Source organism: Balaenoptera musculus, chromosome 6 (assembly GCF_009873245.2).
Source record: "Balaenoptera musculus isolate JJ_BM4_2016_0621 chromosome 6, mBalMus1.pri.v3, whole genome shotgun sequence".
NCBI classification, from domain to species: Eukaryota; Metazoa; Chordata; class Mammalia; order Artiodactyla; family Balaenopteridae; genus Balaenoptera; species Balaenoptera musculus.
In genome coordinates this window covers 52555796-52567473 of record NC_045790.1, presented here as the reverse complement: position 1 = coordinate 52567473, position 11678 = coordinate 52555796, and positions in this window count along the sequence as shown.

Sequence of the window (11678 nt, the reverse complement as noted above, 5' to 3'; positions counted from 1 at the left end):
TGAGGGAGGAAATAATACCTCCTCTGATGAATGTCATGTAATTTAAATGAAAGAAAATATAGAAGAGCAACTGTCACTGTTCTTTGCAGAAAACAGATGCTTTGAAATGGGCAGTTTCACTGGCCTTGGTTTCCTTCTATAGAACTCATTGCGATAAATGCTTGAATGTGATTTAAATTCCACCATGACTTTCCTTCAGCTATTTCCCTAGGAGCAGGAAAATATTTAAGAGAAAAGCATTCTTATTTCTAGTTTTCCTTTCTAGCCAATATTAGTGATTGGATTGCCTCAGCAACCAACCATTTTGATGAAAAAAGAATAGATCAGACTTGTCACTAGAAGCTGGCCCACTGGTTGCCAGGAAATCCTAGAAACATGGGGCTAGGAGGGCTTTTCATGATCATCTGGTCCAAACCCCCTGTCTTTTACTTTAAAAACCTAGGGCCCAGAAAAGGAAAGGAATTTGACCAAGGTCACAGAGCCAGCCAGTAGCAGAACTGAGGCAAGAATCCAGTGAAAGGGAGGTTTTCAATTTTTCTCTGGAGCTCTTGGTATTCCATAGAAGGGCCTCAGGGTCATGAAGGAGAGAGAGTGGGGATACTCCACTCTTGCTTCAACTAGAGGAAGACTGTTTTTTATCTTTTTCTTTTTTTATAAAGCTAAACATCCTCAGTATGATTTTATTTGAAGAAATAATTTTACTATTAAAGATAACAGAATCACTCCTGGGCATATATCTGGAGAAAACCATAATTCGAAAAGATACATGCACCCCAATGTTCATTGCAGCACTATTTACAATAGCCAAGATATGGAAGCAACCTAAATGTCCATCAACAGAGGAATGAATAAAGAAGATGTGGTACATATATACAGTGGAATATTACTCAGCCATAAAAAGAATGAAATTATGCAGCAACACGGACATACTAAGTGAAGTAAGTCAGACAGAGAGAGACAAATATATGTATCACTTATATGTGGAATCTTAAAAAAATGATACAAATGAACTTATTTACAAAAGAAACAGACTCACAGACTTCGAAAACAAACTTATGGTTACCAAAGTGGGAAGGTGGGGAGGCGGAGATAAATTAGGAGTTTGGGATTAACAAATACATACTACTATACATAAAACAGGTAATCAACAAGGACCTACTGTATAGCACAGGGAACTATACTCAATATTCTGTAATAACCTATATGGGAAAAGAATCTGTAAAAGAATAGATATATGTATATGTATAACTGAATCACTTTGCTGTACATCTGAAACTAAACACAACATTGTAAATCAACTATACTCTAAAATAAAATAAAAAAATATATAGGAAATAAGGATATATTGTAAAAAAAATAAAATAATAATAACAGAAAAGCACTGCTCTACACTATTCTGTAGTTTTCATCACAGTTGTTATTATTTGCTTCCTTCCCACCACCTAACTTAGTGCAACCATTATCAGAAGACAATAATACAACTTTAGAAACTGTACCTGAAGCCAAGTGTTCGCATACTATCTTCTCACCCAAATGTCCTTCTTCGTTATAATAAGATAAAAGCATCTTGAAACTTCCACTGAACAGTTGCAAGAGAACAGATGAATACAAAAAGACCCTATAGGTTTAAGATTACAAGTGCTCAGGGGACAGTGGAAACCAAAGAAAGTCCAATACAAGTCTTCTCAAATGTATTGTTATAGATTGGGATATGGTTAATTAGCTCTTCATTATAAAAACCACTTATATCTATTTGTAATTAGAAGATTAATTAACTTTTCCTCTTTCCCCTTATGACTTTTCAACCAAGGATAAGTAAAAATTCTAGCTAAGATTAAAAGATGTGTCAGAGACTGCTACTTGCCTGCCAAATAACCATTCTCTCCTTATGAACAAACACCAGTTTTATTAAAGGAGGAAATGGGCCCATTCAAATATGTATCCAAACTCCCTCGCAGCTAAAGAATATCATGTGAGAGCATTACGATTGATGAGATGTGAGTACAAATGATAGAGAGGGACTCCCAGAAAATCTCTTAAAGCAAGGCTTCACACACTTATTTTGTCCTTTACTCACCCAGTTTACCCTATCTGAACATGAACATGATGGCTGGCATTCCAGCAGTCATCTTGCTAACATAAAGATAAGAGTTACACACTATGGATAGTGGAGCACAAAGGTAGAAGGCCCTAAGTCTTTGATGGCATCAGGAAGCTACCGTATCACCCTGAGTACCGATCCCCCAATGTATTTTACATGAGAGAAAAATAACCTCCTAAATATCTTCAAGTCACTTTTGTTGTTGTTGTCGTCTCACTTTTTCATTTCTGTTACTAGCAACCGAAGAGAATTCACAGCTTAAATAGTAGGCCAGCCAAAGTACTATAAATGAAGCTAAACTTAAGAGTATTTCCTATGTAACAGGAAGCATTATTTGCCAGAAATCTGCCCAAGAAAACTTGTTCGAGTGAGATTTCCTGCCTTTTTTATGTTTTTCCAGATCTGAAACTTTTGGAAAGCTTATATGAACAGTAGAGTACGTGGGCAGTTATCCAAAGAGAATTGTTTTATGTTTGCCCAGCACTGTACAATGAACAGTGTTCGATATGATTTGTCAACGATTCTATATTTCTAAGAGTGAACTCAATGAAAGAAAGTTATATTTCAAACCATTTTCAAGAGGAGCTTATTTTATATGAACAGGCCATTTAGGGCACACTACTAACTCTGAGATCATTTTCAGACTTGTCATATGACTGTAACATTAAATTACATTCATACCTACCACCTCTTTGCTTGGCCTTTGTATCAGTTCTCTTAGGAAATATAAACTAAAAAGCATAAAACCACCAAGTCTCCATCAGGGCTCCCCAAAGCCATGCCCAAGCATAGGAAGTGTGTATCGAACACATTTGTATATGTGTCAGGTATAGAAAACAGCAAACTGAAACAGAGTGTGTCGTTTGAAGTCCTGAAGTTGACTAATGAGCTGGGTGGGAAATGGCACTGAGAGTGTTTCCCTCTAGCTTTTGCAAGACAGAGGCAAGCAGCCAGGCTCAGGAAATCCACTCAGCCAGGCACTGGGCAAAAAGAAAGAGATCAATTGGGATTTTGGAGGCACTCAGAGTCATCAGTAGAGGCAGTGGCAAGCTAGAGTTCCAGAGTGTGGCCATCAAACCCTGGGAGCAGTCTACCCCACAGATCCTCAGTGGGGACCCCAAATAGGAACAATCATGTCCTGTGACCTCTACACCAGTAGTGTCCAGTGATGCTGATGGACACATAAAAGGTTGTAATTCACCTGGCAGCATTCATAATTTCCACAGGCAGGCCACACTCTATACTTACATAACGAGATAAAGATGTACAGTATATCCTATTACTTAACCAAGGAGAGTGAGGTTTCAGAAGATTAAGTAAGTTGGCCCCCAACACATAGCTCATAAGTGACAGAGCCAGTACTCACACTCAAGGCTATTTGCCTCCAAAACCCATGCTTGTAACTCCTGGGCCATGTAAGCTCTCTGAGAGGAAGACCCTCCCAAAGTTGGTGGTCAAAGGCCCTTACTAAAGAGTCATAACTAAAGCAAGGAACCTGCAACTTTGATGAGAAGGTTGGTTTTAACCTATAGACAGTGTTTAATTTCCTTGAGCTTATGGGAAAATTGAAAATAGTTCATGGATTTCCCCATATTCACCTTCATGAAACTACAAAGAATTTAAAGATTCTAATTTGGAAAACAATGAATCTGGAAAAATTTACAGGGGATGCAGGGGGAGGTGCAGTAGGGTGAGTCACAAGTCACACAGACAGTCAAGTGTTGATGATACACTGTACCAAATCATACCTCTACTTTTCTAACTGTGGCTTCCTCTAGTCTCCAAAATCTGTGCTTCCCCATATCCTGAGGCATAAAGTCCAAATTTTAGTATATAGCCACAACTGCCCTAAGAAAGCAACAAAATACCTTTAATACCTTGGCTGGAGTCTAAAACCCTCAGGACATCTTCTAACCAATGTCTCCATATATCCACTGGAGAAGTCACCAGAAAACGCAGTCTTCCCGGAACACAAGGACACTGTTACACACCACTGCTCTGCATCACTTCCTACCACCATCCAAAATGCCCTTCCCGTTTCCTGCACGGCAAAATATTACCTGTCCTTAAAGCCCAATTCAAATACCAACTCCTTCTAGTTTTCCTCAGGCCAGATGCCCTTACTTCACCGCTTCATTGCCCAAATTGAATTGGTCCAAGAGAAGTGATTGGCCTCTGCACTTTAACTAGGTATCTGTTTAACACTGTAGCATTGTTGACTCATTTTGCTTAAGTGTGTCCATGAGCCAAGTACTGTAACTTATTCATATATGAATCTCCAGAATCTTGCAAGGGTCTGATATACAGTGGACAGTCAATCAAGACGGAAAGCATGGATAGATTATAGTGATGATTTCAATAGAAATTAAGTAAATAAAAACAGATTTTAGCTTACTATGATTTGAATGTTTTCCTGGGCTTGTCAGACCTTCTCAAAATAAAATATTTTGCAAAATTCTAATGATAGAATTCTAGTATAAATCAAAAGGTCACTCTACATACAAAAAAAAAAGTTGCATTCACTTTCTTTAGTAGTTTCACTCTTTCTTTAGTAGCTTCCTCTAAATGTCTACCATTCCTGTAAAGTTTAGGGTCTTGGTTTATGAGACACCTTCATTATCCATCATAAATCATCAATTCATTATGCGTAAGACGGGAAAGTTCCTGAGCAAAAATTCTGAACAAGTTTTTCAATTCCAGTCACACCCTAACATCTCTAATAATTAACACTTATTGAACAATTATATTGTGTTGACACTTTTCTAAGCACTTTTCATGTATTGATTCACTTCATCATCTAGGAGCTGAGACAAGGTCCAAGCAAGCATTACACATAGTGAAAAGAAAGGAGTAAGATTCTACCAGGTAGACATAGCCAAGGGGGCGTGCCTTCAAGATGGCGGAGGAGTAAGATGTGGAGATCACCTTCCTCCCCACAAATACATCAAAACTACATCTATGTGTGGAACAACTCCTACAGAACACCTACTGAACACTGGCAGAAGACCTCAGACTTCTCACAAGATGCCCTCAGGTGACATACACGCAGAGGCGGGGCCAAATCCAAAGCTGAACCCCAGGAGCTGTGCGAACAAAGAAGAGAAAGGGAGGGACTTCCCTGGTGGCGCAGTGGTTAAGAATCCGTCTGCCAGTGCAGGGGACACGGGTTCCACCCCTGGTCTGGGAAGATCCCACATGCCACGGAGCAACTAAGCCCGTGTGACACAAATACTGAGCCCGAGTGTCACAACTACTGAAGCCCGCATGCCTAGAGCCCATACTCTGCAACAAGAGAAGCCACCCAATGAGAAGCCCGGGAACCGCAACAAAGAGTAGCCCCCGCTCGCCGCAACTAGAGAAAAGCCCGCACACAGCAACAAAGACCCAACACAGCCAAAAATATAAATTAATTAATTAATTAATTAACTAATTAATTAATTTTAAAAAAAGAGAAAGGGAAATTTCCCCATGCAGCCTCAGGAGCAGCGGATTAAATCTCCACAATCGGGCTCTGGGCAAGATGGCGGAAGAGTAAGACGCGGAGATCACCTTCCTTCCCACAGATACATTAGAAATACATCTACACGTGGAACTGCTCCTACAGAACACCCACTGAACGCTGGCAGAAGACGTCATACTTCCCAAAAGGCAAGAAACACCCCACGTACCTGGGTAGGGCAAAAGAAAAAAAAAAACAGAGACAAAGAATAGGGACGGTACCTGCACCAGTGGGAGGGAGCTGTGAAGGAGGAAAAGTTTCCACACACTAGGAAGCCCCTTGACTGGCTGAGACGGGGGCTGGCAGGGGAGAAGCTTCGGAGCCACGGAGGAGAGCGCAGCCACAGGGGTGCGGAGGGCAAAGCGGAGAGATTCCCGCACAGAGGCTTGGCGCCGAGCAGCAGTCACCAGTCCGAGAGGCTTGTCTGCTTAGCCGCCGGGGCGGGCGGGGCTGGGAGCTGAGGCTCGGGCTTCGGTCGGATCGCAGGGAGAGGACTGGGGTTGGCGGCGTGAACACAGCCTGAAGGGGTTAGTGCGCCACAGCTGGCGGGGAGGGAGTCCCGGAAAAAGTCTGCAGCTGCCCAAGAGGCAAGAGACTTTTTCTTGCCTCTTTGTTTCCTGGTGCGCGAGGAGAGGGGATTAAGAGCGCCGCCTAAATGAGCTCCAGAGACTGGCGCGAGCCACGGCTATCAGCACGGACCCCAGAGACGGGCGTGAGACGCTAAGGCTACTGCTGCCGCCACCAAAAAGCCTGTGTGCGAGCACAGGTCACTTTCCACACCGCCCCTCCCGGGAGCCAGTGCAGCCCGCCACGGCCAGGGTCCCGTGATCCGGGGACAACTTCCCCGGGAGGATGCACGGTGGGCCTCAGGCTGCTGCAACGTCACGCTGGCCTCTGCCGCCGCAGGCTCACCCCGCATCCGTACCCCTCCCTCCCCCCGGCCTGAGTGAGCCAGAGCCCCCGAAGCAGCTGCTCCTTTAACCCCGTTCTGTCTGGGCGGGGAACAGATGCCCTCAGGCGACCTACACGCAGAGGCGGGTCCAAATCCAAAGCTGAACCTCAGGAGCTGTACGAACAAAGATGAGAAAGGGAAACCTCTCCCAGCAGCCTCAGAAGCAGCGGATTAAAGCTCCACAAACAACTTGATGTACCTGCATCTGTGGAATACCTGAATAGACAACGAATCATCCCAAATTCAGGAGGTGAACTTTGGGAGCAGGATATATTAATTTTTCCCCTTTTCCTTTTTTTGTGAGTGTATATGTGTATGCTTCTGGGTGAGATTTTGTCTGTATAGCTTTGCTTTCACCATTAGTCCTAGGGTTCGGTCCGTCTGTTTTTTTTTTTTTTTTTTTTTTTTTTAACTTAAAAATTTTTTTTTTCTTAATAAATGTTTTCTTAATAATTTTTTCCTTATTTTCTATTTTTAAAAATTAAAAAAATTTTTTTTCTTAATAAGTTTTTTCATATTTTTTATTTAAAAAAATAATTTTTTTCTTAATAAATTTTTTCTTAATAATTTTTTCTTATTTTTTATTATAAAAAATTAATAAATCTATTTTTAAAAATAAAAAATTAAAAATTTTTTTCTTAATAAATTTTTTTCTTAATAATTTTTTCTTATTTTTTATTATAAAAAATTAATAAATCTATTTTTAAAAATTAAAAAAAATTCTTAATAAATTTATTCTTAATTTTTTTCTTATTTTTTATTATAATAGCTTTATTTTATTTTATTTTATTTTATTTTATCCTCTTTCTTTCTTTCTATTTTTTCTCACTTTTATTCTGAGCCGTGTGGATGAAAGGCTCTTGGTGCTCCAGCCAGGCATCAGGGCTGTGCCTCTGAGGTGGGAGAGCCAACTTCAGGACACTGGTCCACAAGAGACCTCCCAGCTCCACGTAATACCAAATGGCAAAAATCTCTCAGAGATCTCCATCTCAACATCAAGACCCAGCTTCACTCAATGACCAGCAAGCTACAGTGCTGGACACCCTGTGCCAAACAACTAGCAAGACAGGAACACAGCCCCATCCATTAGCAGAGAGGCTGCCTAAAATCATAATAAGGCCACAGACACCCCAAAACACACCACCAGTCGGGGTCGTGCCCACCAGAAAGACAAGATCCAGCCTCATCCACCAGAACACAGGCACTAGTCCCCTCCAAAAGGAAGCCTAAACAACCCAATGAACCAACCTTAGCCACTGGGGACAGACACCAAAAACAACGGGAACTACAAACCTGCAGCCTGTGAAATGGAGACCCCAAACACAGTAAGATAAGCAAAATGAGAAGACAGAGAAACACACAGCAGATGAAGGAGCAAGGTAAAAACCCACCAGACCAAACAAATGAAGAGGAAATAGGAGTCTACCTGAAAAAGAATTCAGAGTAATGATAGTAAAGATGATCCAAAATCTTGGAAATAGAATAGACAAAATGCAAGAAACATTTAACAAGGACGTAGAAGAACTAAAGAGGAACCAAACAATGATGAACAACACAATAAATGAAATTAAAAATACTCTGGACGGGATCAATAGCAGAATAACTGAGGCAGAAGAACGGATAAGTGAGCTGGAAGATAAAATAGTGGAAATAACCACTGCAGAGCAGAATAAAGAAAAAAGAATGAAAAGAACTGAGGGCAGTCTCAGAGACCTCTGGGACAACATTACACGCATCAACATTCAAATTATAGGGGTCCCAGAAGAAGAAGAGAAAAATAAAGGGACTGAGAAGATATTTGAAGAAATTATAGTTGAAAACTTCCCTAATATGGGAAAGGAAATAGTTAATCAAGTCCTGGAAGCACAGAGAGTCCCATACAGGATAAATCCAAGGAGAAACATGCTAAGACACATATTAATCAAACTATCAAAAATTAAATACAAAGAAAACATATTAAAAGCAGCAAGAGAAAACAACAAATAACATACAAAGGAATCCCCATAAGGTTAACAGCTGATTTTTCAGCATAAACTCTGCAAGCCAGGAGGGAGTGGCAGGACATATTTAAAGTGATGAAAGGGAAAAACCTACAACCAAGATTATTCTACCCAGCAAGGATCTCATTCAGATTGGAAGGAGAAATTAAAACCTTTACAGATAAGCAAAAGCTAAGAGAATTCAGCACCACCAAACCAGTTCTACAACAAATGCTAAAGGAACTTCTCTAGGCAGGAAACACAAGAGAAGGAAAAGACTTACAATAATAAACCAAAAACAATTAAGAAAATGGTAATAGGAACATACATATCAATAACTACCTTAAATGTAAATGGATTAAATGCTCCAACCAAAGGATATAGACTGGCTGAATGGATACAAAAACAAGACCCATACATATGCTGTCTACAAGAGACCCACTTCAGACCGAGGGACACATACAGACTGAAAGTGAGGGGATGGAAAAAGATATTCCATGTAAATGGAAATCAAAAGAAAGCTGGAGTAGCAATTCTCATACCAGACAAAATAGACTTTAAAATAAAGACTATTACAAGAGACAAAGAAGGACACTACATAATGATCAAAGGATCAACCCAAGAAGATATAACAATTGTAAATATGCACCCAACATAGGAGCACCTCAATACATAAGACAAAAGCTAACAGCCAGAAAAGGGGAAATCGACAGTAACACAATCATAGTAGGGGACTTTAACACTCTACTTTCACCAATGGACAGATCATCCAAAATGAAAATAAATAAGGAAACATAAGCTTTAAGTAACACATTAAATAAGATGGACTTAATTGACATTTATAGGACATTCAATCCAAAAACAACAGAATACAATTTCTTCTCAAGTGCTCATGGAACATTCACCAGGACAGATCATATCTTGTGTCACAAATCAAGCCTTGGTAAATTTAAGAAAATTGAAATCGTATCAAGTATCTTTTCTGACCACAATGCTATGAGACTAGATATCAATTACAGGGAAAAAACTGTAAAAAATACAAACACATGGAGGCTAAACAATACGCTACTGAATAACCAAGAGATCACTGAAGAAATCAAAGAGGAAATCAAAAAAAAAAAAAAGAGGAAATCAAATACCTAGAAACAAATGACAATGAGAACACGATGATCCAAAACCTATGGCAGGCAGCAAAAGGAGTTCTCAGAGGGAAGTTTATAGCAATACAATCCTACCTCAAGAAACAAGAAACACCTCAAATAAACAACCTAAACTTACACCTAAAGCAATTAGAGAAAGAAGAACAAAAAAAACGCCAAAGTTAGCAGAAGGAAAGAAATCATAAAGATCAAATCAGAAATAAATGAAAAAGAAATGAAGGAAATGATAGCAAAGATCAATAAAACTAAAAGCTGGTTCTTTGAGAAGATAAACAAAATTGATAAACCATTAGCCAGACTCATCAAGAAAAAAAGGGAGAAGACTCAAATCAATAGAGTTAGAAATGAAAAAGGAGACGAACAACTGACACTGCAGAAATACAAAGGATCATGAGAGATTACTACAAGGAACTATATGCCAATAAAATGGACAACCTGGAAGAAATGCACAAATTCTTAGAAAAGCACAACCTTCCGAGACTGAACCAGGAAGAAATAGAAAATATAAACAGACCAATCACAGCACTGAAATTGAAACTGTGATTACAAATCTTCCAGCTTCAAAGGAGAACTCTATCAAATACTTAGAGAAGAGCTAACACCTATCCTTCTCAAGCTCTTCCAACATATAGCAGAGGGAGGAACACTCCCAAACTCATTCTATCAGGCCAATATCACTGATGAACAAAGATGTAAAAATCCTCAACAAAATACTAGCAAACAGAATCCAACAGCACATTAAAAGGATCATACACCATGGTCAAGTGGGGTTTATCCCACGAATGCAAGGATTCTTCAATATACACAAATCAATCAATGTGATAAACCATATTAACAAATTGAAGGAGAAAAACCATATGATCATCTCAATAGATGTAGAGGAAGCTTTCAACAAGATTCAATACCCATTTATGATAAAAACCCTCCAGAAAGTAGGCATAGAGGGAACTTACCTCAACATAATAAAGGCCATATATGACAAACCCACAGCCAACATCGTTCTCAATGGTGAAAAACTGAAACCATTTCCACTAAGATCAGGAACAACACAAGGTTGCCCACTCTCACCACTATTATTCAACATAGTTTTGGAAGTTCTAGCCATGGCAATTAGAGAAGAAAAAGAAATAAAAGGAACCCAAATTGGAAAAGAAGAAGTAAAACTGTCACTGTTTGCAGATGACATGATACTATACATAGAGAATCCTAAAGATGCTACCAGAAAACTACTAGAGCTAATCAATGAATTTGGTACAGTAGCAGGAAACAAAATTAATGCACGAAATCGCTTGCATTCCTGTACATTAATGATGAAAAATCTGAAAGAGAAATTAAGGAAACACTCCCATTTACCACTGCAACAAAAAGAATAAAATACCTAGGAATAAACCTACCTAAGGAGACAAAAGATCTGTATGCAGAACACTTTAAGACACTGATGAAAGAAATTAAAGATGATACAAACAGATGAAGAGATATACCATGTTCTTGGATTGGAAGAATCAACATTGTGAAAATGACTATACTACCCATAGCAATCTACAGATTCAGTGAAATCCCTATCAAACTACCAATGGCGTTTTTCACAGAAGTAGAACAAAATATTTCACAATTAGTATGGAAACACAAAAGAACCCAAATAGCCAAAACAATCTTGAGTAAGAAAAACGGAGCTGGAGGAATCAGGCTCCCTGACTTCAGACTATAATACAAAGCTACAGTAATCAAGACAGTATGGTACTAGCACAAAAACAGAAATATAGATCAATGGAACAGGATAGAAAGCCCAGAGATAAACCCACGCACATATGGTCACCTTATCTTTGATAAAGGAGGCAAGAATATACAGTGGAGAAAAGACAGCCTCTTCAATAAGTGTTGCTGGGAAAACTGGACAGCTACATGTAAAAGAATGAAATTAGAACACTCCCTAACACCATACACAAAAATAAACTCAAAATGGATTAAAGACCTAAATGTAAGGCTA